The sequence below is a fragment of the Bos grunniens genome, chromosome 12, assembly GCF_055505025.1.
Source record: "Bos grunniens cultivar Pamir isolate PY7600 chromosome 12, Bosgru_T2T1.0, whole genome shotgun sequence".
NCBI classification, from domain to species: Eukaryota; Metazoa; Chordata; class Mammalia; order Artiodactyla; family Bovidae; genus Bos; species Bos grunniens.
In genome coordinates this window covers 67,696,846-67,723,406 of record NC_141176.1, presented here as the reverse complement: position 1 = coordinate 67,723,406, position 26,561 = coordinate 67,696,846, and the positions used below count along the sequence as shown (strand labels likewise).

Below are 26,561 nucleotides of genomic sequence, written 5' to 3'. Positions count from 1 at the left end.
AGTTTGTGTAAACTCTGGGAGTTGGTGATGGACAGGGAGGCCTGGCGTGCTACAGTCCATGGGGTTGCAAAGAGTTGGACACGACTGAGCGACTGACCTGAACTTAACTGAACTGAAACTATGGTGGAAGTACTGTAGATAATGGTGACCTCTTTCAAAAGGTCCCTTGCATACAGTGCTACACTCAGTGCCCCCAGCCCTGCAGCAGGCCCCTTCTGCCCCAAGCCTCCACCAGAGACTCCTGGACTGTTACGGGCAAGTCTGGGTCAGTCTCTTGTGGGGTCACTGCTCCTTTCTCCTGGGTCGTGGTGTGCACAAGTTTCTGTTTGTGTCCACCAAGAGTGTGTGTCCCTGTCCTGTGTAAGTTCTGGCCACTCTATGGTGGGGTTAATGGCAACCTCCTCCAGGAATGCCTATGCCATACCCAAGTCTGCTGTACCCAGAGCCCCTGCAGCAGTCTACTGCTGACCCGTACCTCCACAGGAGACACTCAAACACAGTTTCGTCTCAGTCTGTGGGGTCTCTGGGTCCTGGTGTGCACAAGGTTTGCTTGAGCCCTCTGAGCATTTCTGGCATATCAGTCTGACTTGGTCCAACTCCAATGTCCATCTACAGCGTGTAAGCTGAAAGGTGGGTCACATAGTGTGAATATGGTAGCAAGAGGTCCAGCCCTTTGAAATGTCAGGGCAATTCCCAGAAATAAAAAACAGTAGGTTACAGACCAGATAGTTTGTAAGATTTACATGCTAATCAACCACAATACCCAGGGAACTGTTACACTCATATTCAATCTGGGATGATGACTGAGGTCTACATTTGAGAGAAAACAATTGTCCCATTGTATACAAATAAGTAGCTATGGAATTGGAGACCCTCTGGTGTGGTTAAAAATATTCAATTTCGATTTAAAGTCAGTCAACCTGGGATAAGTTATGGCTTTGCTTATGTCAAAAGTATGGCATTAGACAAACCATTTAACTTCTTTGGATCTCATATTTTAGTGTTTGAAATTGGGTTAAGGGTCTCATGGTTTCTTTTGTAGATTTGCTAGGCCCTAACTGGTTGTTTTTGATTATGTAGTTTGATAAATACTAACTGTTGCTGTTCAGATGGTGATAGTTTTACTTTTTAGGCCTCGGGCTGTCTTTCTAATGAACTGAGTGAATAAATGTATTCCAAACACCAAGTTCATTTAACCTTATACCAGTCCCTATACACTAATTTCAGTGCAACAGGATCTTTCCCAAACAGGCACTAGTTTCTAAACAATCCAGTGTGGAAAATCTATAAATTAAACCTTCATTCATTATTAAAGCCATATTTGCTTAGATCAAACAACTGCCAAGTCTGAGAGCCTTATCTGCCACAAATGAGATTTGCCTAAATGTGTTTTTAATCACTTTGTTTTCCCTTTACCATAAGTGTCTTATCTAACCTAAATGAATGTTGGTATCAATTCATAGAGCAGTCAAATAGCTTCTTCCACTGTATGTTGATAGCACTCAAGGACTCTCTGATTACGTCTCCATACTGTTTCAAAAGGATCAGGGGTGAAGTTGGTGAAGTGAGTGGTTTGCCTTGTTGTTCAGTTGCTAAATCCTATCCAGCTCTTTGCGACGCCATGTACTGCAGCACTCCAGGCTTCCCTGTGCTTCACTATCTCCTTGTGTTTGCTCAAACTCATGTCCATTGAGTCAGTGATGCCATCCAACCATCTCGTCCTGTGTCACTTCCTTCTCCTCCTGCCCTCAGTCTTTCCCAGCATCAAGATCTTTTCCAATGAGTCAGCTCTCTCATCAGGTGGCTGAAATATTGGAGTTTCAGCATCAGTCCTTCCAATGAATATTCAGGGTTGATTTCCTTTAGGATTGACTGGTTTGACTCCATGCTGTCCAAGGGACTCTCAAGAGTCTTCTCCAGCACCATAGTTTGAAGGTATCAATTCTTCGGCACTCAGTCTTTTTGATTGTCCAGCTCTCATATCCATACATGACTACTAGTAAAACCATAGGTTAGACTATATGGATCTTGGTAGGCAAAGTAATGTCTCTGCTTTTTAATATGATGTCTAGGTTGGTCATAACTTTCCTCCCAAGGGGCAAGCATCTTTTAATTTCATGGCTGCAGTCACTGCCCTCAGTGGTTTTGGAGCCCCCCAAGATAAAGTCTGTCACTGTTTTCACTGTTTCCCCATCTATTTGCATGAAGTGATGGGACCAAATGCCATGATCTTCATTTTCTGAATGTTGAGCTTTAAGCCAACTTTTTCACTCTCCACTTTCACTTTCATCAAGACGCTTTTGAGTTCCTCTTCACTTTCTGCCATAAGGGTGGTGTCATCTGCATATCTGAGGTTATTGATATTTCTCCGAGTAATCTTGATTCCACCTTGTGGACCTATAAAATGACAGGAAATAACATTTTTTTCTTGCTAGTATTAAATATGTAGAATAACAACTGAAAAAGTGTGTGTGTGTGTGTGTGTGTGTTAGTTGCTCAGTCTTGTCTGAGTCTTTGTGACCCCATGGACTATAGCCTGCCAGGCTCCTCTGTCCTTGGGATTCTCCAGGCAAGAATACTGGAGTGGGTTGCCATTTCCTTCTCCAAGAGATCTTCCCAACCCAGGGATTGAACCCAGGGCTCCTGCATTGCAGGCAGACTCTTTACTGTCTGAGCCACCAGAGAAGTCTAGCTGTTTTTGACAACTAGCATATATAAGGAACATGAACCTATAAAATGATAGGAAATAAAATTTTTTCCTTGTTAGTGTTAAATATGTAGAATAAAAACTGAAAAAAATGTGTAGTAGGGTTCTTTCTAGAATGAAAGAATGCTTGACAATTTAAAAATATTGTATTTTATTAGCAGACGGTAGTGGTTATCTCACCCCTGCCTCAACATTTTTCCTATTACGGGCGAACAAAATAGAACATTTTCTTTTGACTTTTTAACCCTTTAGGTAACACATACTTATACTGTCCCGATTAAACATTTAGAAGACTACTCCTATAGATCATCAGTGTGCTCTGCTATTTTGGCTTGTAACTTGTAACTGGTTGCGTAAGTATTTTGTGCTTAATTCTAGCTCTTTCATGGTAACTTTAACTGTATTAGTCACAGATTTGAGTTAATAATTCTTTAAACTGCTCAGAAAAATGACTGATCCCCCCCAAATTATAATTTAGGGACAAAGGCCAAGGTACTTTAGCATGAGGTGTTGTACTTAGGATCTTCTGAATACTGTAAGTGTAAAGAAATGTTTTGTTTATTTCCTGTCTGTATAGGCCTCTGAAATGGTCCTTCCTACCTTGCCGCATTTCTGTGTTCTTTTGTAGTGCTGATGATCTACAGGTGTTTGACCAAGTGAAAATACATTCTATTGGTGCATTGGTCCATTCAGGCTGCTGTAACAAAGATGGCATAGACAGATGGCTTTAGCATCTAACATTTATTCTTTACAGTTCTGGAGGCACGAAAGTTCAAGATCAAAGTGTTAGTAGATTTGGTGTCTGATGAGGAGCCTCTCCTGGTTCATAGATGGTCATCCTCTCACTGCGTCCTCACGTGGGGAAAAAGGTGAGGGAAAACTCTGGGGTCTCCTTTATAAGGGAACTAATCTCATTCATGAAGGCCCTACCCTTATGACCCGATCACCTGGCAAAGTGCCCACCTACTATTGCCGTTATATTGGGGGTTAAGATTTCAACATACAAATTTTGGAGGGGGGCACATACACAGTCAATCCAGTAGGTGATAAATCATGTATTAATTATATTTAGAGTTTGTTGAGGAAAGCTTAAGGAGTAAGGGCCTGATTCCAGAATTTCCTTAACTATTATGTTGTTTATTTTTTATGAGCTTTGTATACAATTAAAGAAATATAGTATTGAGCTTTTTTCTTTTTTAGTTTAATGTTTTACAGAGCCTTGCTGTCTCAGTTTCTATGTCGCTTCACCAGTGTAATGATCTACGGTGGGAAGAGCAGGTGAGGTGGGTACCTAAGGGGACCCAGATTATATTCAGCCATGAAGGACAAAGTAGACTTGGTATTATATTCTAGACTTCAGAGGTTTTTAATCAGGAGAGAGATCTGTTCTAGGTTAAACACCACTTTGTGGCTTCAGCAATGTAGATGTCCTCGAATGACATTTATGGCTGAAAATATTCATTCCTGAGTGTTCTTCTTTATGCTCCTTGTAGTTTTCGCTATCAACTGCAGTCTTGGCTGCTCAGAGTGCTGTCAGCAGGTACTTTGCCTGGCAAATGCTGCTTTCAGTTCAGTGGCCTTGTGTTACCTCAATGAACCCAAATTGCCTATAGGGCAATTGCCATAGGAGATTAGACTTGAATGCCAGAGGAAAAGGAGAATGTATTATAATTGCCATATGTAGCACTTCATTTTACCTCCATATTTTTTCCCCTGAGGCAGGTAACTAATAAGGATATGACCGAATGAGTACATTTTATTTATTTAGTTACTCGTTTATTTTTGGCTGTGCTAGGTCTTCGTTGCTCTGCAGGCCTTCTCTGGTTGCAGTGCTCGGGCCTCTCATTGCAGTGGCTTCTCTTGTGGAGTACTGGCTCTAGGTGCCTGGGCTTCAGTAGTTGTAGGGCCTGGGCTCTAGACCACAGGCTCAAGAGTTGTGGCAAATAGGCTTAGTTGCTCCGTGGCATGTGGGATCTGCCAAGATCAGGGATCAAATCTATGTCTCCTGCATTGGCAGGCAGATTCTTCACCATTGAGCCACAAGGGAAGCCCCAAGTACACTTCTTGTGAGAAAAATTTTGATTAAGTTCCTAGGTATAGAATCAGGTCTTCCCTGATAGCTCAGTCGGTAAAGAATCCACCTGCAATGCAAGAGACCCTGGTTCGATTCCTGGGTCGGGAAGATCCCCTGGAGAAGGGAAAGGCTACCCACTCCAGTATTCTGGCCTGGAGAATTCCATGGACTATACAGTCGCAAAGAGTTGGACATGACTGAGCGACTTTCACTTTACTTATAGAATCAGTGAAAACTTTAAAGACTATCAAGTTCTCTCTTATTTTCACCCACTAGAGATAAGAGAATGAAATTCTTCTAGATAGAATACTATTAAATTGTAGCATGAAAGTTGGTTTCTGTCTCGCAGAGGCAGCTATTTAGAGAGAAACTGACCAACTAGAGAACATTCTTTCAAGTCATGCTTGCGGAAGACAGGTCAAATGTAGACACACTCACACAAACATCAAAACATAGAGCCTGTGTCCTAAAACAATGCCTCCTGCATTTTTCACATCATGGCACACATAGAAAATGATAGCATTTGTATGGCACACTCAGATAAAAAGGTTGGGCTGCTGGTTGAAGTAGGTGACTGTGACAGAATTCTGAAAAGGTGAAGGATAGGACTAGTTAAGGAAGGTTACATGCTTATATGGCACTTCTGAATAGACAACCAAAAGACAGTAAATACAGTTTATGAACATATCCACAGGGAAACAAATTTGTCTCTTTGAAATGTTCTTTTCATTAACAGCACGTTTTTTGGGTAGCTCTCTAAAATGAGTACGTCACTCTTGAGAGGCTCCTCCTGTCACACTTGTTTGCAGTAAATAGTTCAACAATCATCAAGATACAAGCTGGCAGGGGGCTGTGCATGGGATGAGGTTTAGGGCCATAAAAGTAGCCATGTTTCCTCAATTTGGAAGATAGCACAGTAATTTTCCACTTAACTTTCTGTCTGTGAGTCTGTCATAGAAACTGTTTTCTTGTCAGTGGTTTCTGCTGCGTTAACATTGTCGTTCTTTCAGGTTGGTACTGCCAGCCTCCCTTTCCTTTCATGAATTAGATACTTAATTTTATGAATTAGATCCTGCAATTGTGCAGCGTCTTTGAGAATGTATCTTAAAGGGAATTTTCTGTTTTCCACATTTTTGAAGCGCCTCCCTTCATTTCTTACAGCTGTATTGATTTGGGTCTAATTTCTTGACCCAATTGGTGTCATTTCTCTGTATTAAGGCTCTTTTATGGCTTTTGTCTCAGGCTTTTAGTCTATGCTTCATTAATGATGTTTTCTAAAGGTTACAGACATTTTCTATTGAAAAAACTCTTCCTTAATTCATCATTTTTAAGATTTGCAGGTATATTTTCTAAGCATTAAATATGATAGTATCACTAATATTACTATCAGGATATTAGTGAAAAATGAAAGTTGCTCAATTGTGTCTGACTCTTTGCAACCCCATGGACTGTACAGTCCATGGAATTCTCCAGACCAGAATACTGAAGTGGGTAGCCTTTCCCTTCTCCAGGGGATTTTTCCAACCCAGGGATCAGACCCAGGTCTCACACATTGTAGGCGGATTCTTTACCAGCTGAGCCACAAGGGATATTAACAGGATATTAACCAAGTGTCAATACACTGGACAATCTAGAGTACACAGAGAGAAATATTCTCTCTCTACAACCAGCTAAAATTTTGTAGGAAACATTATCTTCTTATCTCCCATTTAATTGAAAAAATGAAACTTTTGGCTGGATGGAGAGGAAGCTCTGACATTTCATGCATAGTGATTATTTCTTCAAATGTCTGTGGTGTGAGTAGGCCAGTTGCTGTACATCTGGGAGCATAATGAAGCAGCTGGCTCCAGGACTTGTATTTTGTTCTGTTGGCAGCAGATTCAGATTTCTCCTTCCTTTTGGTGTATGGTTTTTCATGTGGCATGAAGCATTGCAGTAGTGGTAAGGAGACACAGGAAGAAACATCCTGCTCTTTGAAGGATACAAGTGGACTCTGACACTTACTTCTGCAACCATCTACCTTCTTACCTTCTTGAAAAATGCACACAGAAGCTCCCTGAGCTTGCGCATGGTAGAGAGCAACTGGCCAAAGTTCTTCTTCAGAACAGGTAGGAGAAGACAGGGAACTTTGGGCCAGGTATTTCCAATTGCTGTGTCTTCTATTCCACATCAGTGAAATCTTTCTTAGAAGTTGCAAACACAGCTTAGTAATAGTCACTCAAGTCCTCTTACCACTAAATTGTTCATCAAAGACCATCATGCTCACTTGGGACAGCTCCCTGGGTCCTTGAATATTATTGTGACTCTTCTGTGGAGTGTGCCAGGTTGTTTGGGTTTTCTTTAACTCTGCTCTCTTCCTTATCCCAGATCCAAGTACAAGCATGCCTTTGTTTTATTGTACTTTGCTTTATTGCCCTTCAGAGATACGGCATTTTTTATAATAGGTTTGTGGCAACCCTGCGTCCAGCAAGTCTTATCAGCACCATTTTCCTGCAGCATTTCTCACCTGTGTCTCCGTGTCACATCTTGGTAATTCTTTAAATATTTCAGAACTTTCGTTATTATTGAGATTGTATTGTTATGGCTATCTGTGGTTAGTGATCTCTGATGTTACTTATTGTAACTGTTTGGGGGCACCAAGAACCATGCCCATTATAAGATGGCATATTTAAATGATAAATGTTGTTTGTGTTCTTACTGTCCAACCAGCCAGCCCTTCCCCATCTCTCTCCCTCCTCTTGGGCTCTCTATTCCCTGAGACAGACCAATTTGAAGTTAGGCCCATTAATAACACTGCAGTGACTTCTAAACGTTCAAGTAGAGTTGCAGGTCTCTCACTTTAAATCAAAAGCTAGAAATGATAAGCTTAGTGAGGAAGGCATGTCAAAAACCTAGATACACGGAAGGCTAGGCCTCTTGTTCCAGTTAGTCATGTTGTGAATACAACAAAAAAGTTTTTGAAGGAAATTAGAAGTGATACTCTAGGGAACACACAAATAATAACATAAAACAGGCTAATTGCTGATATGGAAAAGTTTTAGTGATATGGATAAAAAAGCAAACCAGCCACAATATTCCCTTAAACCAAAGTCTAATCCAGAGCAATCCTACCTCTCTTCATTTCTATGAAGGTTTAGAGTGGCAAAGAAGCTGCCAAAGGAAAGCCTGAAGGTGGCAGAGGTTGGTCTGTAGGGTATAAGGAAACCAACTGTTTCCACAGCAAAACAAGTGCAAGGTGAAGCAGTAAGTGCTGATGTAGAAGGTGTAGCTTCCAGAAGTTTCCAAAACGCTTAGCTCAGACAACTAATGAAGGTGGCTACACTAAGCAACACATTTTCAGTGTAGACTACACAGCCTTATATTGTAAGAAGATGCCAAATAGGACTTCATAGCTAGAGAGAAGTCAATGCCTGGCTTCAAGGCTTCAAAGAACAGGCTGCCTCTCTTGTTAGGGGTTAATGCAACTATGGGGTTTAAGCTGAAGCCAGTGCTCACTTAGTATTCCAAAAATTTGAGGGCCCTAAAGAATTATGCTCAATCTACTCTGTCTGTGCTCCATAAATGGAGCAACAAAGCTTGGGTAACAACACATCAGTTTACAACACGGTTTACAGAATATTTTAAGCTCACTGTTGAGACCTACTGCTCAGGAAAAAAGAATCCTTTCAAAATATTACTGCTCATCAACAATGCACCTAGGCACTCAAGAGCTCTGATGGAGATGTACAATGAGCTTAATGTTTTTATACCTGCGAACACAACATCCATTCTATAGCCTAAGGTTCAAGGAGTAATTTAGACATTCAAGTCTTAATACCTAAGAAATACATTTCATAAAGCTATAGCTTCCATACATAGTAATTCCTCTGATAGATCTGGGCAAAGTAAATTGGAAACTTTCTGGGAAGCATACACCATTCTAGATGTCATTAAGAACATTTGTGATTTCATGGGAAGAGGTCAGAATATCAACATTAAGAGGAATTTGCAAGAAGTTGATTCCAACCCTCATGGATGACTTTAGGTGTTCAGGACTTCATGAGGGAAGTAACTGTCCATGTGGTAGAGATAGCAGCAGAACTACAATTAGAAGTGGAGTTGCAGTCTCATGAGAAAACTTTCATAAATGAGGGGTTGCTTCTTATGGATGAGCAAAGAAATACTTTCTGAAGATGGAATCTACTCATGCTAAAGAATGTTGAAATGACAACAGAGGATTTAGAGTATGATATAAAATTAGCTGATAAAGCAGTGCTGGGCTTGAGAGGATTAATTCCAATTTTGAAAAAAGTTCCACTGTGGGTGAAATGATATCCAACAGCATTGCATGAAAGGAAGGGTCAATCGATGTAGCAAACTTCACTGTTGTCTTACTTTAAGAAACTTCCAAGTCACCTCAGGCTTCAGCAGCTACCATCCTGATCAGTCAGCAGCCATCACCATTATTGAGGCAAGACCCTCCACCAGCAAAATTTCACTGAAGGCTCAAATGATGGTTAGCATTTTTTAAAAAAATAATAAAGTATTTTTAATTAAGATTTTTAGAAGACACGATGTTATTGCATACTTAATAGAGTACAGTATAGTGTAAACATAATTTTTATTTGTACTAGAAAACCAAAACATTTGTATAACTCACTCTGTTGCAGTAATTGCTTTATTGCAGTGGTTTTGAACCACACCTGCCATATATCCAAGATACCTATAATACAGAGCCTTGCCATTTTTGTCTTTAAACATTTTTTCAAGTATGTCCCCTTATTCTCCATCTGCAAATGCCATCTTGGGTGACACCCTCTTCATCTTACAAGCTGATCGCTGAAACGGTCTTTTAACCAATTTTCCCAGCTTCAACCTTTCTCCCTTCAAATCTGTGAGATGGACCTAAAATAGAAACCTGATCCTGTCATTCTTTTGTTTAAAATCCTTGAGTGGTTTCTGTCGCCTGGAGCATACAGTCTGTTTCTCTTTTTTTAACTTTTGGCTGCTCTGGGTCTTTGTTGATGTGCACAGGCTTTCTCTAGTTGCAGAGCACGGGCTTCTCACGGCAGTGGCTTCTCTTGTGGAGCACAGGCTCTAGCTCAGTAGTTGCTGTGTGTGTTTTGTTGCCCCACTGCATGGGGATCTTCCTGCACAAGGGATCCGACCTGTGTCCGCTGCATTGGTAGGTGGATTCCTAACCAGTGAACACCAAAGAAGTTTCTAATCTAAGTTTTTTACTGTGCAAATCAAAGCTCTGCCTATAGACCGTCCTCCACTCTGATTCACCTCCACTCTCTGCTTCAGCAGCACTGAACACGTGTTGTGCAGTTTCTCTCTTTATGACTTTGCTCCCAGTGTCCTATCTGCTTGGACTAGGTCTTTTCTTGTATTCATGTCTGAATCTTTCTCATCCTTTAAAACTCTCTCTGTTATCAGCTCCTCCAAGAATGCTGGCTCCTCCCTACCAGGCAGAGGTGGATGCTCTTACTCTGTGCCCCATATGCGTGTAATGCACTTGCCTTATAGTGACACTCTATCATCGGTGTGCTCGTTTTCACCACTGTACTGCAAGCTCTTTGAGGACAGAGGATCTGTCTTGTTTTTTTGAATTCTTGGCCTCTTACCAAGTACATGACTCATTAAGAACACTCAGCACATGTTTGTATAAAGAATGAATTAAAACGCCTTCTGTGGGTAGATGAAATCCCTGTGAAGTGAAGAGAGCGAGAGGAGAGAACACTGGAAGGAGCCTTTACAAATTCCGACAAATTATGTTCTTTATTGTATTCTATTTCATCTGTCTGGTCTTCTTTTTATCTTTAGATCAAGGGCTATAGCTGATTTCGTGCTTTCTCAGAACCACTTCAAAAATGGATGGTATGGTTCTCAACACATACGCTGTGTGTTCAGTGACTCTTTGTGATTGACTGATAGTCCTTGGGACACCACTGAGATATTGCTCTGTGTCAAGACTGAGCAATGTATAAGAAAAATTGGTTCAGAGCAGAGATATAAATACTCAACATTATATGGCAAGGAATGTTATTGTGCTTTATAGAAAAACATATGAGAACATTTGTGAAAGCCAGAAAAATGAAAAGTGGAAAAATCTATCCCTTTAGTCTATTTATCTTATAATTTATCATCCATCTGTTATCTTCCTCATCTATCTCACTTTACCCATCATATGTTTTCCCACCACTAAACATGGCGTTGGTTTAATTCAGTGGCATATATTTTATTTCTGTAGCACCAGCTGCATGTATTTGTAAATAGGCGGGCCAACTGAATGCCAGCTGTAATTATTTACATAATCCTACCACTTATATAGAAGCCAAGGTCATTATCTTCTTCATGACATAACTAAGTAGGTAGACAACTCTTTACCTGGAGAAACAGGAGCATTTACGTCAATCTTATATGCCTAGAAAATCAGAAATAAGTGCTTTCCATAAAATTGTTTCATGTGAAATTGGCATCAATTAATGCACCAAACTGTTCTTACTCCCGGATGGAAATGTCATTTAAGAAATATGAAGATACTACTTCATTGTACTAAGAGAAAAAGCTAGGCATCAGGAGGATTCTTATTCAGGCACAGATAGCTATTAACACCTTACCTGAGGTGCCCTGTAGCAGGGCCTCGTTCCCTTCCTGTCTTATCTTTGACAGCCTGTCTTAATGCAGTCTTAAGACCAGAGACAGGCCACAGCTCAGGAGGGGTGAACACTGTGTCTATTACACTAGGTTCTATAGTAAATACCTTCATCCATGAATCCCAACAGTCACTAGCTTTCTTTATCACCGTATATGTCTATGAGGCTCATGGCAGTTGACATCTGTCAATCAGGAAGGGTTCACTCTCCCCACCTTGCCATTCACAAGGCACTTAGAGCATTGAGGCAACACAATTCCATTGAATTGTATATTTGGCCACAAAGGATGTTTCATGTTTATCTGAGAAGCAGCAAGCTAGCATGAAATGAGGCATGGTTAGTTCCAGTTATACACTTGATCTTGTCAAAAGAGATACAATTCCTTGCTAGACTATCTGAAGCTCTTAATAAAAATTCCTGGAGGCCTGTGAACTTCTCACTAGCACATGTAAATCTAGGAGAAAGAAAGAATCACAAATCTGTCATGCTGAAAGGGCTGATTGGGGTTTGGGGGGACACTGGAAGAGCTACTAACACTGGTATAGTTCTCTTCTCAGAATAATGAATATATTTAATTTTCTCTGAATATTATCTATATTTGAAAGAAAGGAAAATCTAATCTATAATGAAACCATGGATCTTGAAGAACCTCTTGACACACATTATAAGTAAAGTCTGGCAGATATAGGGACATTTTGAACAAAATTAAAGAAAATACTGAAATTCACAATGACTGCAAAATGGTGAATATAATGTTCTAAATAAAGAAAATGATAGAGTTGGGGATCATAAAAACAGTAGTCCCTGTCTTGGAAAGATAGGAATGAGGCATAGGAAGGAGCCAAGAGTGGAGTGGAGTGAAGGGCCCATTGCCTGAGGCCTATTTTCTTTTTTAGGAGAGCATGGAATTGGGCCTGAAAGAACTCTTTGGACTTTTCTATCATCTTAACTCTTCATCGGGTTTAAACAGAGAGGTGGCCTGGTTGGCGTCAAATGATGTCCTAGAGGAAGCAAAAAGAAGACAGGCATTGATGAAAGAACAGTAGGCCATCTGACAGTTTCTGGAGGAAGTGATAAATGTCATGGCTGAGAGATGAAGGGTGTCATCTAAAGCCAAGAACTGACCAGCTCTGTGCAGAGGACAGAACAGACTTGGAACTTAGAGACAAATGTTTATACATTAGCTGTGTGTTGCCCCGAGGCATTTATTATTTCCAACTCCACAGGCAGTTAAAGATGGAAACAAAGAAACAAAATAAACAAACAGTATTTAGTTCTCCAGCTGGAGACATAGAAGAATGATTCGAAAGACATGTTCTTTAAAGAAGAGGCAAGTCAATGAGGTTCACCCACACTATCTTCCTGCATATTGTAAATCAGATACTATGGCCTCCATTTAAGGATGATTAATAAATACAAAAGATCTGGAATGCCTAATATGGCACACAAACAAATGCAGAAATGGTTCTACATTTCATTCAAAAGACTATGAAGATGGAATTTTAGTAGAACTAGGAAAGAAAAGATTGTTAAAAAATTATCTGCATTCTCAAGGAAATTAAAGTGAGTATGGAATTTCTATGTAACAAGGGATTATATAAAATGGTGTAATAGACAAATTCAGGGGAAGAAATTGAAAAGAAACATAAAATATGAAAATAGTTAAAAACCACATTAGAACTGGTACACTGAAAAAAAATAACAGTAAATACTAAAAAAACAGGAAAGTCGTGTAGGAGGTAGGGAAGGTAAGATCATACACACTGCAAAAAATTTCTTTTAATAACAAAACTGATTAGAGATAAAATGATAACACACATATGTCAGAATGGCCATGTAAATACCTGTGCAATACATGATAATTAATGGATAGTTAAGAGTTCTTAGGAAGAGAAATCAACAATGTTATAAAAAAATTAAGGAAATATAGACAAAAACTTTCTTTAAATAAAGGGAGATTTAAATATGCATATTTATCATTATCTGGGCTTCCCAGATGGCACTAGTGGTAAAGAACCTGCCTGCCAGTGTGGGAGACTTAAGATACCTGGGTTTGATCCCTGGGTTGGGAAGATCCCCTGGAGAGGGCATAGCAACCCACTACAGTGTTCTTGCCTGGAGAATCCCATGTTCAGAGGACTCTGGCAGGCTACAGACCATAGGGTCACAAGAGTTAGACATCACTGAAATGACTTTTTGTTGTTGTTGATTGGTTGCTCATTCATGTTCAACTCTTTGTGACCTCATGGACTGCAGCACTCCAGGCTTCCCTGTCTTTCACCATCTCCTGGAGCTTGCTCAGACTCAGGTCCATTGAGTTGGTGATGCCATCCAACCATCTTGTCCTCTGTCATCCCCTTCTCCTGCCTTCAGTCTTTCCCAGCATCAGGGTCTTTTCCAAGGAGTCAGTGCTTCTCATCAGGTGGCCAAAGTATTGGAGTTCAGCATCAGTCCTTCCAATGAATATCCAGGGTTGATTTCCTTTAGGATTGACTGGTTTGATTTCCTTGCTGTCCAAGGGACTGTCAAGAGCCTTCTCCAACACCACAATTCAAAGGCATAAATTCTTCAGTGCTCAGCCTTCTTTATGGTTCAACTCTCACATTCATGCATGACCACTGGAAAAACCATAGCTTTCACTATGCAGACCTTTGTTGGCAAAGTGATGCCTCTGCTTTTTAATATGCTGTCTACTTTTGTCATAGCTTTTCTCCCAAGAAGCAAATGCCTTTTAATTTTGTGACTGTAGTCACCATCTGCAGTAATTTTTGAGCCCAAGAAAATTTTATCTACATCATTATCTATTGATGTAAGAGAAATTAGTCCAAATCTTAAAGACTTAAAACAATGGCAACTTAAAAAAAAAACACTCCTGTTTTCCTGAGTATTTTTGGCTGAGGTAGTAGTAGCTAGAGCTAGAACAGCTGAGGCTGAGCAGTCCTCTCTGTTTATGGAGATTATGGCCTACCCCTGGGGTCTCATGGTAATCTTGTTTAGGACTCTATAGAGCATCATATCCTGTGGCTGAAGACTTCCAAGAGATAATGGTTTTAAGAGAATGAGGCAGAAGTGCAGAGCATTGTCATCACCTACTCTCAAAAGTCACTTGGAGTCACAGTCACTTCTAGTCACAAACCTGCCAACATTTCAGATAAAGGACCGTACACTCCACCTCTGTATAAGTGATGGTGTCACATTTTAAGAAGGGCATGTGGGTTAGAGGATGTTGTTATGGTGATTTTGAAAACGTAATGTCATCCATGTTGAAAAGGGTTGCTATGAATGTAGTTAAGACAAGGAAAAATTAATAGAGATTAATGGGCAGAGACATAACAGAGTGAAACTTTAGAACTTTAAGATTAAGGAAAGAACACTATAATCGTTCTGGAAGAACACATAATCACCTGCAAAGGGAAATTCAGAATAGGCTGAGATTTCCAGACAGTATTGTTCAAGGACAGGAGATGATGGGAGCACTTTCTTTAGAGTTAGGAGAAAAGACTTATGTCCCAATAACTTATATCTGGTCTGTATATACAAGTGTTGTGTATAAAAATGACAGGAAGAAATGTTTAAGTATGTAAACATTCAAAGTATATTTCATCTATTAACCATTATGAAAGATCTCCCTGAAGACCAAACCTAGCCACATTAAAAATAGAAGAATGAAAATTCAAAATAAAGAAATCATGAATAGATTGTCTTGTTTGAACGTTAAAGTATAAAAATCAGCATTTTCCCCTTATCTCCTAGAATTTATCCAAAAGCACTGAGGAGAACAATGAAGGAAAGATAGAAACACCATGTCTGGTGAAATTGGAAGACAACTAACATCCAAGGTCATGAGATATAAAGAATAGCAATAAATAAAGAGCGTGGGAGGCAACTTTTGGAGACGATGAATACGTTTGTAGTGTAGATTGTAGTGATAGTTTCACAGATGTATCCTTATCTACAGGCTCATTAAGTTGTATATTTTAAATATGTACAACTTTTTGTTCTGCTGGTTGTACATCAATAAAATAGTTTAAAAAAATATCTGGAAGAGTGGCTTAGAACAGAAATCATGCAGTGGGACAAGTAGAAAGATGCCAATAAATGATGATGCATCAGAAAAGAGCCAGCAAAAAATACAGAATCAAAGATGAAGGTCATACGAAGTGATAAGCCCAAGTTCCTTATTTTCAGCATTAGACAGAGTGATGCATCTGGTGTTGGTTTTATTTGACTCAGTGTGGTCCCAGGAAGCAGAGGAATTGGGACTAAATGAGCAATCCTATGGACAGTCCATATGTGCAAGTGATATTGTTTCTGTTGAAGCAGAAAAGAGATTGAATTGAGAAGAGGTCCAGTGATGCCTGTCTTCATTGCAGGGCGAAAATCACACCCAGAATCCTTGATCACAAGAAGAATTCATGCTTGTCCTGAATACTGTTGTTTTCTGTCTGATATATACTCCTGGCTAACGGTTGATGCAGGAAAAACTCAACTTTTCCAATGATAGAATTAATATAAGAAAGCAACAGCACAGGATCTGTTCAAAGACAGAATTGGAAAAGAGGAAGGAAATTCATCACTATAATAGTAAAAAGACATCAGTAAATTAACTCTCCTATCAAGGGTACAAAGCAAAAATGTGTATATTGTCACCCTGTTTATTTAACTTATATGCAGAGTACATCATGAGAAATGCTGGGCTGGAAGAAACACAAGCTGGAATCAAGTTTGCCTGGAGAAATATCAATAACCTCAGATATGCAGATGACACCACCCTTATGGCAGAAAGTGAAGAGGAACTAAAGAGCCTCTTGATGAAGGTGAAATGGAGAGTGAAAAAGTTGGCTTAAAGCTCAACATTCAGAAAACAAAGATCATGGCATCTGGTCCCATCACTTCATGGGAAATAGATGGGGAAACAGTGGAAACAGTGTCAGACTTTATTTTTGGGGGCTCCAAAATCACTGCAGATGGTGACTGCAGCCACAAAATTAAAAGACACTTACTCCTTGGAAGGAAAGTTATGACCAACCTAGATAGCATATTGAAAAGCAGAGACATTACTTTGCCAACAAAGGTTCATCTAGTCAAGGCTATGGTTTTTCTTGTGGTCATGTATGGATGTGAGAGTTGGACTGTGAAGAAGGCTGAGTGCCAAAGAATTGATGCTTTTGAACTGTGGTGTTGGAGAAGACTCTTTTTTTTTTTTAAGTTTTATTTTATTTTTAAACTTCACATAATTGTATTAGTTTTGCCAAATATCAAAATGAATCTGCCACAGGTATACATGTGTTCCCCATCCTGAACCCTCCTCCCTTCTCCCTCCCCATACCATCCCTCTGGGTCGTCCCAGTGCACCAGCCCCAAGCATCCAGTATCGTGCATCGAACCTGGACTGGCATCTCGTTTCATACATGATATTTTACATGTTTCAATGCCATTCTCCCAAATCTTCCCACCCTCTCCCTCTCCCTAAGAGTCCATAAGACTGTTCTATACATCAGTGTCTCTTTTGCTGTCTCGTATGCAGGATTATTGTTACCATCTTTCTAAATTCCATATATATGCGTTAGTATACTGTATTGGTGTTTTTCCTTCTGGCTTACTTCAGTCTGTATAATAGGCTCCAGTTTCATCCACCTCATTAGGACTGATTCAAATGTATTCTTTTTAATGGCTGAGTAATACTCCATTGTGTATATGTACCACAGCTTTCTTATCCATTCATCTGCTGATGGGCATCTAGGTTGCTTCCATGTCCTGGCTATTATAAACAGTGCTGCGATGAACATTGGGGTACACGTGTCTCTTTCCCTTCTGGTTTCCTCAGTGTGTATGCCCAGCAGTGGGATTGCTGGATCATAAGGCAGTTCTATTTCCAGTTTTTTAAGGAATCTCCACACTGTTCTCCATAGTGGCTGTACTAGTTTGCATTCCCACCAACAGTGTAAGAGGGTTCCCTTTTCTCCACACCCTCTCCAGCATTTATTACTTGTAGACTTTTGGATTGCAGCCATTCTGACTGGTGTGAAATGGTACCTCATAGTGGTTCTTAAGAGTCCCTTGGACTGCAAGGAGATCCAACCAGTCCATTCTAAAGGAGATCAGCCCTGGGTGTTCTTTGGAAGGAATGATGCTAAAGCTGAAACCCCAGTACTTTGGCCACCTCATGCAAAGAGTTGACTCATTGGAAAAGACTGATGCTGGGAGGGATTGGGGGCAAGAGGAGAAGGGGATGCCAGAGGATGAGATGGCTGGATGGCATCACTGACTCAATGGACATAAGTCTGAGTGAACTCCAGGAGTTGGTGATGGACAGGGAGGCCTGGCGTGCTGCGATTCATGGGGTCACAAAGAGTCGGACACGACTGAGCGACTGATCTGATCTGATCTGATCTGGAAGATATGTTGAGGTAATAAAAATTATCAAGTAACTGAGATCAGGGAAGTATAGAAAAAACATAAAACTATTAAGCATATTAAGCTGAACTTAAAAAAATTCATCTAAGAAAAGACTTCTGAAAACAAAGGCTACAATGGAAAATGTAAATGAAATTAAGTAGAAAAGTATATTAATATGAGAATTTTACAATTAAGGAAAAAAATGACATTTAAAATGTGACTGATTTGGAAGTTGTATGTGTAGTTGGAATCCTCTACAAAGAAATGGAAACAGTGAAACAGAATGAATATATACAGATATGTTAATAACTATTTGAGATAAAAATAAATGAACTTGCAAATTGAAAGGTACTATTGTGTTGTTCCCAGAAGAAAATGACGGTTAACAATAGACATATTTTAGGACAGTTATTTGTCTTTTAATGTCCAAAAATAATTCATCTAGAAAGCCAGATGAGATTATAAAGCAACTTATTATGTCAGTTAGTTAAACATATACTTTTCCTCAGCAGTCTTTTATGTAAGTAGTCAATAGAACAATATTTACACAATGCTACAGAAAAGAGAATGCACCCAAGGATTTTATGTCTAACTCACTGTCATGCAAGTATTAGAGCAATCAACATGGTTTTGAGTGTTTTAAATAATTTTTTACCTACTCCCCTAAGTTTTATTTTAGAAATTAAAAAAAAAATTACTAGAATAGTTTGACAAACACTTGTATATATCCTCCTCTGAATTCAACAACTTGTATCTTTTTTTGGTACATTATTTCTACGCCTTTAATGTCTCCCCTCCCTCTTTATTTGAAAGTAACTTTAAGACTTCAAGTCACTTCATCCCTAATTACTTAAACATTCATTTTCCAAGGACAAGGGTAATTTCTTGTGTAACAGTATGTTGTTATCGCACCTAAGAAGTAGAAAATGATTCCATAATTTCATTTAATGTCCAGCCCATGTTACATTTTTTAAAAAATTAATTTTTTTTAATTGAAAGATAGCTACTTTACAATATTGTGGTGGTTTTCGTCATACATCAACATGAATCAGCCACGGGTGCACATGTGTCCCCCCATCCTGAAGCCCTTCCCACCTCCCTCCCTACCCCATGCCTCTGGGTTGTCCCAGAGCACTGGCTTTGAGTGCTCTGCTTCATGCGTCTAACTTGCACTGGTCATCCGTTTTATATATGGTAATATACATGTTTCAGGGCTAGTGTCTCAAATCATCCCACCCTCACCTTCTCCCACAGAGTCCAAAAGTCTGTTCTTTACATCTGTGTCTCTTTTGCTGTCTTGCATATAGGATCGTCATTACCATCTTTCTAAATTCCACATATATGTGTTAATAAACAGTATTGGCGTTTCTTTTTCTGACTTACTTCACTCTGTATAATAGGCTCCAGTTTCATCCACTTCATTATAACTGGCTCATATGTGTTTCTTTTTATAGCTAAGTAATATTCCATTGGGTATATAGTCCATGTTAAAATTTTATAAATCATCATAATTTATATATTTAACAGTTTGCTTTTTTAAAGAACTATGACCCAGCAATCCCACTGCTGGGCATACACACTGAGGAAACCAGAATTGAAAGAGACACGTGTACCCCAATGTTCATCGCAGCACTTTTTATAATAGCCAGGACATGGAAGCAACCTAGATGTCCATCAGCAGATGAATGGATAAGAAAGCTGTGGTACATATACACAATGGAGTATTAATCAGCCATTAAAAAGAATACATTTGAATCAGTTCTAATGAGGTGGATGAAACTGGAGTCTATTATACAGAGTGAAGTAAGCCAGAAAGAAAAACACCAATACAGTATACTAACACATATATATGGAATTTAGAAAGATGGCAACAATAACCATGTATACGAGACAGCAAAAGAGACACTGATGTATAGAACAGTCTTTTGGACTCTGTGGGAGAGGGAGAGGGTGGGATGATTTGGGAGAATGGCATTGAAACATGTATAATATCATGTATGAAACGAGTCGCCAGTCCAGGTTCGATGCACGATACTGGATGCTTGGGGCTGGTGCACTGGGACGACCCAGAGGGATGGTATGGGGAAGGAGGAGGGAGGAGGGTTCAGGATGGGGAACACATGTATACCTGTGGCGGATTCATTTTGATATATGGCAAAACCAATACAATATTGTAAAGTTAAAAAAAAAAAAAGAACTGGGATCCAACTTAGGCTGATGCTGGGTTACTAGTAATTGTGTTTGTTTTTAGTTTCTCTTAGTGAGAAAATACCCTTGATTTAATTTTTTTCCATTACATTCACTTTTTGAAGAATTGTGGACAAGCGACATATTTTTCCAACTCTGCATTGTTTTCTCTTTGTGGTATTTAAGCTGCTCCGTTATCATTCCTAATTTTTATAAACTGGAAATTAGATTTAGAGGCTTGACAAGAAGTTTTTAAGTTGCACAAACATGGGGACTATTTTCCCATGAATTCTTTTTGAGGAATGTACTGAAAGAAAACTTTAGTTTATCAAGATGTGACTGGAAAATTTTCAAAAAAGAAAAAAAAATCAGTAATGATTGCTGGATTTATTTTAGTATTACTTACAGTAGAGACTAGGGCTCCCCTGGTAGTTTAGTGGTAAAGAATCTGCCTGCAACGCAGGATACCCGGGTTCGATCCATGGGTTGGGAAGATCCCCTGAGAAGGGTATGGCAACCCACTCTAGTACTCTTGACCAGAGAATCCCTTGGACAGAAGAGCCTGGCAGGCTGCAGTCCATAAGGGTCGCACAGAGTCAAATACGACTGAAGCAAGTAAGGAGTAGCAGCATAGTGGAGGCTAAGGCAGTGTAAGAGAATGACCCCACAGTCACTGCTTAAAGTTGGATAAGTTTTTGTTGTTGTTCTGTTTTCATGGAATGATCCAGGGATGAATAGTCCAGAGCTGATGCAGAAGCTGTACTCTAGGGGATCTAAGTCTGCACATCATATTTCTTCACCATCTCCCAGGCTAACTACAGATTTCATCTGCATGGCTTACACTGACTTATCCCCAATCCATGCTTCTAGGGGAATATGGATGTCAAGAGCAAACAGCTTCTTCTTTAAGAAAATACCCTGGAAGGAGAACACATTGCTTTAGTTCAGACTCAACTGGCTTGAACTTAATCAAATAGACACACCTAAGTAGATTGGAGGCTGAGAAATTTAGCCAACTGTCTGGTGACTATGAGCCCAGCTAAAATGAAAGGATCTCATGATTAAAATGGAAACTGATGACATTACCGTGGGACCACTAGCAATCATTACTATAATTTGAATGTATTAGTAACATTAAAAAGTATGAGGATGGGGAGACTGTAGAATATGAAAGTTAAATGCATTGGCAATGTAAAAAATTAGAATTAAAAGGGAAGAGAATTAATACATACTGTCAAACAAAATGGAGTATTATCAGTATCAGATAAGATTATATACCAAGTTATAAGCATAAACAAAGGATATATTAAAAACATTAAAAGAAGACAGTTAAATGATTGAAAGTAACAAAATCAGAAAATATAGCATAAGCTAAATTAAACAATTATAATCTTATCAACAAATATAAATAACTAGGCATATCAAAGAAGACTTTCAGATTAGATTACAAAGCAAAAGCATGTACCATGTTATTTATAAGAGAATTGACTTCCCAAGTAATTTAGAAAGTTTGAAAATTAAATATATAGGGATAGATATGTTGAGCAAATGCAAAAAAAAATGTTATGATCTTACTTTCATTCCAGTTTGAATTATGATCTTACTTTCATTCAAGTTTGAATTAAAGAATTGCTAAGGTGGGCAGTCCGGAGAAGGCAATGGCACCCCACTCCAGTACTCTTGCCTGGAAAATCCCATGGACGGAGGAGCCTGGTAGGCTGCAGTCCATGGGGTCGCTAGAGTCGGACACGACTGAACAACTTCACTTTCACTTTTCACTTTCATGCATTGGAGAAGGAAATGGCAACCCACTCCAGTGTTCTTGCCTGGAGAATCCCAGGAATGGGGGAGCCTGGTGGGCTGCCGTCTATGGGGTCGCACAGAATCGGACATGACTGAAGCAACTTAGTTAACAGTGAAGAAGATCTAACAGTATAAATGTCTATGAATAAACAAACCTAACATTATGCATAAATTAGGAATTACAGGAGATAGAGAAGTGAACATATATCATTAGCAGTAAAATATAAATTTATAGATTTTAGTCTGTGACATGTAAACAAAAATCATGTGAAGATATCAAAGACTCAAATGGTATAATTAATAAAATCAATATACTGGAAATGTATCAAATTTTGTGTGTATTAATAAAATCTTATATCCCTTTACCTATTCTTGAAGCAGTCATAAAAATAGGCCATGCATAGATTTCAAGGAAAATCCTAATAAATTAAAAAGTGTCAATTTAAGAAAATATTGAAACATTGCAAATTATAAAGTGATTGGAATACATCTCAAAATCAATTAAATACACAGGAAGTGTATTTAAAAATTAAGCAAATACATCTACAAAACAATAAAAAAATTCTTTCATTGATTCTTGGTTTAAGAGAAAACCTAATTCTCAATTGCAAAACACCAGGAATATTATAAAAATGGTAACACTACTAATTAGAAACTTAGCAATAGAGCTAAAGGAAATCTTAAGAGAAAATTTTATATCCTTAAATACTTATATTAGTAAGCAAACTATAATAAAAATTCAGGATTTAACTGAAAAAGTAGGAAAAGAACAATAGGATGCTCAGGGCTGGTGCACTGGGATGACCCAGAGGGATGGTACAGGGAGGGAGGTGGGAGGAGGGTTCAGGATGGGAACACGTGTACACCCATGGTAGATTCATGTTGACGTATGGCAAAACCAATACAATATTGTAAAGTAATTAGCCTCTAATTAAATAAATTTAAATTTAAAAAAAGAACAATAAAAAATGTTTAGGATATCATTCATGATGTCAGTAAAGATAAAAGTAGAAATCAATATTTAGAATACATGGAAAACTGGATCCAAGGAGTAGATCTAGAAGTGTGTTAATTGAAAAAAAAAAAGTAAAGCAGATAAACTGCTAATCTGAGAAAAAAAAAATGGGAGGACACACAAATACTTAAGATAGAAATGAGAACCACAAATACAGAGAAAACAAAACTGCATGTTCTAGACTATATATTTAATTCTACTCAGAGATTAAAAAGAATTGAAAAACTAATTTTTGTAGGAAAATTAACCAAAACTAACTTTAGAAGTAGAAAAACAAAACATATGTAAAGACAAATTGTCACTGAAGACATTGAGAAATATGTCAGAGCACGATTACCCAGTGTAATGCTGCTGCTGCTGCTGCTAAGTCGCTTCAGTTGTGTCCGACTCTGTGTGACCCCAGAGATGGCAGCCCACCAGGCTCCTCCATCCATGGGGTTTTCCAGGCAAGAGTACTGGAGTGGGTTGCCACACTAACCTTATGCAATTTCAAGGGAGAATTCAGCCAAACCCTTATAATCAATATCTCCAGGGCTATTTGAACAATAACAAGACACATAAATTTATTTTATGAAGTAAATATATTAATTGAAAGAATAAAAAGTCAAACTGCCAACAAATTATTTCATGACTATCAAAAAAATTGATTATGAAGTTTATTTAGAGAGGCAAAGACCCAGAATAGCCAGCACAACATTGAAGAACAAATTGGGAGTTCTGACTTAAAACTTGTTATACAGCTGTAGTAATTAAGAAAATGGTGGCATTAATAAAAGAATAGACAAATAGATTGATGCAAGAGAATAGAGAACCCAGAAATGGACCCACATAAAGATAGCAACTGACGTTTCACAAAGGAGCAAAGGCAACTCAGTGAAGCAAATACAGTCTTTTCAACAAATGGTCTGGAACAACTGGACATCCATATGCAAAAATGACAAAAAATAATCTAGATATATTTATATCTTTCACAAAATTAAGTCAAAATGGATCATAGACCTAACTGTAAAACACAAAAATATAAAAATACTGTAAGATAACATAGGAGAAAACCTAGATGACCTTGGGTATGGTGATGATGGTGATAACTTTTTAGATACAACACCAAAGGCATTATACATGAATAAATGATAAACTGGACTTTATTAAACTTAAAAATATCTGTTCTGCAAAAGACAATGTCAAAAGATGAGAAGACAAACCACAGACTGGGAGAAAATATTTGCAAGTGACAAACTGATAAAGAACTGCTATTAAAAATATACAAAGAATTTTTAAAGCTCAAAATAAGAAAACAATAAATTAAAAAAAATGGACCAAAGACCTTAACAGACACTTCACCAGAGAAGATATATAGACAGCAAAGAAACATATGAAAAGATGCTCGACATAGTATGTGTCATCAAGGAAATGCAAATTAAAATGAGATACCACTATATACCCCACTCCAGTACTCTTGCCTGGAAAATCCCATGGACGGAGGAGCCTGGTGGGCTGCAGTCCATGGGGTCTCGAGGAGTTGGACACGACTGAGTGACATCACTTTCACTTTTCACTTTCCTGCATTGGAGAAGGAAATGGCAACCCACTCTAGTGTTCTTGCCTGGAGAATCCCAGGGACGGCGGAGCCTGGTGGGCTGCCGTCTGTGGGGTCACACAGAGTCGGACATGACTGAAGTGACTTAGCAGCACCACTATATACCTACTGAAGTCTCGAACACTGACAAAACCAAATACTGGCTAGGAGATAGAGTAGGAAAAGTAGTAGAAATGAAAAATAGTGAAACCACTTTTGAAGACAGTTTGACAGTTTCTTACAAAATGATACATAATTCTACCATATGATCCAACAGTTGTTTTCCAAGGTATTTACCCAAAGAAGCTAAAAATGTATATACATACATAAACCTGCACACAGATGTATAGCAGCTTTATTCATATTGCCCAAACTTGGAAGCAACCTTGACATGCTTAGTAACTGAATGAATACAAACATTGTGATTCATGCAGGCAATGAAATGTTGTCATTGTTTTAGTTGCTAAGTCGTGTCTGACTCTTTTGCAACCCTATGGACTGTAGCCTGGCATCCTCCTCTGTCCATGGTACTTACCAGGCAAGAATTTTAGAGTGGGTTGCCATTTCCTTCTCCAGGGCATCTTCCTGACCCAGAGATTGAACCCTGAGTCTTCTTCATTGGCAGGTGAATTCTTTACCACTGAAGACCTCCATCAGGGAAGTCCAAACCAGGGAAGCTAAAAAAACATGAGCTGTCAAGCCATGAAAAGACAGGGAGGAAACATAAATGCATATTACTAAGTGAAATAAGCCAATACTGAAAGTCTACATACTTGTATGATTCCAATTGTATGACATTCTGGAAAGGGCAAAACTATGGAGACAATAAAAAAGTCAATGGTTGCCAGTGGTGTGGGGGGTAGATATGAACAGAGAGAAAAAAAGATTTTTAGGACACAAACTACTCTGTATGATATTATAATGATAGATATAAGTGATTAAGTGAAAGTTGCTCAGTCGTGTCCAATTTTTTGCGATCCCATGGACTATAGAGTCCATGGAATTCTCCAGGCCAGAGTACTGGAATGGGTAGCCATTTTCTTCTCCAGGGGATCTTCCTAACCAAGGGATTGAACCCAGGTCTCCTGCATTGCAGGCAGATTCTTTACCAGCTGAGCCACCAGGAAAGCCGAGGAATACTGGAGTGGGTAACCTATCCCTTCTCCAGTGGATCTTCCTGACCCAAGAATCGAACAGGGGTCTTCTGCCTTTACCAGCTGAGCTATGAGAGAATGATAGATATGGGTAATATGCCTTTGTCTAAAACCATAAAAAGTGAAAAAACAAGGGTAAACCTTGAAGTAAATTATGGGCTTTGGGTGATTATGATGTGTCAATGTAGATTCATCCTTAGAAGAAAAAAAAAAGTGCCATTCTGGTGTGTGATGTTGATGATGGGGAAGCTGTGCAAGTGTGAGAGTAGGGGGTATATGAGAAGTCTCAGTCATTTCCTTTTGATTTTGCTGTGAACCTAAGATTACTCTTAAAAAATAAAGTGGTTTTTTGTTTTTAAAGCAAAGAAGAATAGCAAAAAGAAAAATACACAGACCAAGGAAGTTTTATATAAAAAAACTACAAACCCATCTCACTATGAATATGGAAGCAAAATTCCAAAGTAATCAGCAGTTGGTATAAGACCATCATACCTGTGCAAAGTGCTATTAATTCAAGAAATGAAAGGACAATTCAATAATGACTAAAATTAATCATAGTAATTGATTTAAGAAGAAGCAGCTTACCATAATTTCCATGCTGAAAAAGTATTTTTCAAGATTATATGTCTATTCCTGATATGAATGCTTAAAAATAAAGTCAGAATTGATGAATGCTACCTCAACATGGTAAAATAAGCATCTCAGACAAAAGGTTGAACCAATCTTTGTTGATAAAACTTTAGAAGTATTCTCCTCTATATCAGCAGCAAGCACATATTTGATTATTACCACTATTAATTGTGTAGACAGTAACCAACATATTTAGATAAAAGAAAGAAGCTACGAATTTAGGAAAAAAGGTTATTACTATGCACAGATGATATGATTATATTTTTGGAAACCTTAAATTTTTAAGCTAAAACTACTACTTCAGTTGGGAATAAAGTAAGGTGGTGAGGTACAAAATTAATATACATAATCAATAGCCTCCACTGATACAAACAATAA

At 38.6% G+C, this 26,561-nt stretch overlaps 1 long non-coding RNA gene across 39 annotated transcripts in view; it reads left to right on the top strand.

The window, feature by feature from the left end:
* The window catches only part of LOC147361841 (uncharacterized), a 256,268-nt gene that overhangs the window by 121,218 nt on the left and 108,489 nt on the right, over positions 1 to 26,561 (top strand). For 8 of the 39 annotated variants that reach the window (XR_015138329.1, XR_015138330.1, XR_015138326.1 and 5 more), the window contains one exon: positions 3,462 to 3,576. The exons of 28 other annotated variants lie outside the window; for them this stretch is intronic. This is a non-coding gene — a long non-coding RNA (uncharacterized LOC147361841). Of the gene's footprint in view, positions 1 to 3,461; positions 3,577 to 3,907; positions 3,991 to 12,315; positions 12,876 to 26,561 lie in introns of those variants that run through there. 3 more of the 39 variants (XR_015138299.1, XR_015138300.1, XR_015138332.1) reach the window with 2 other exon arrangements.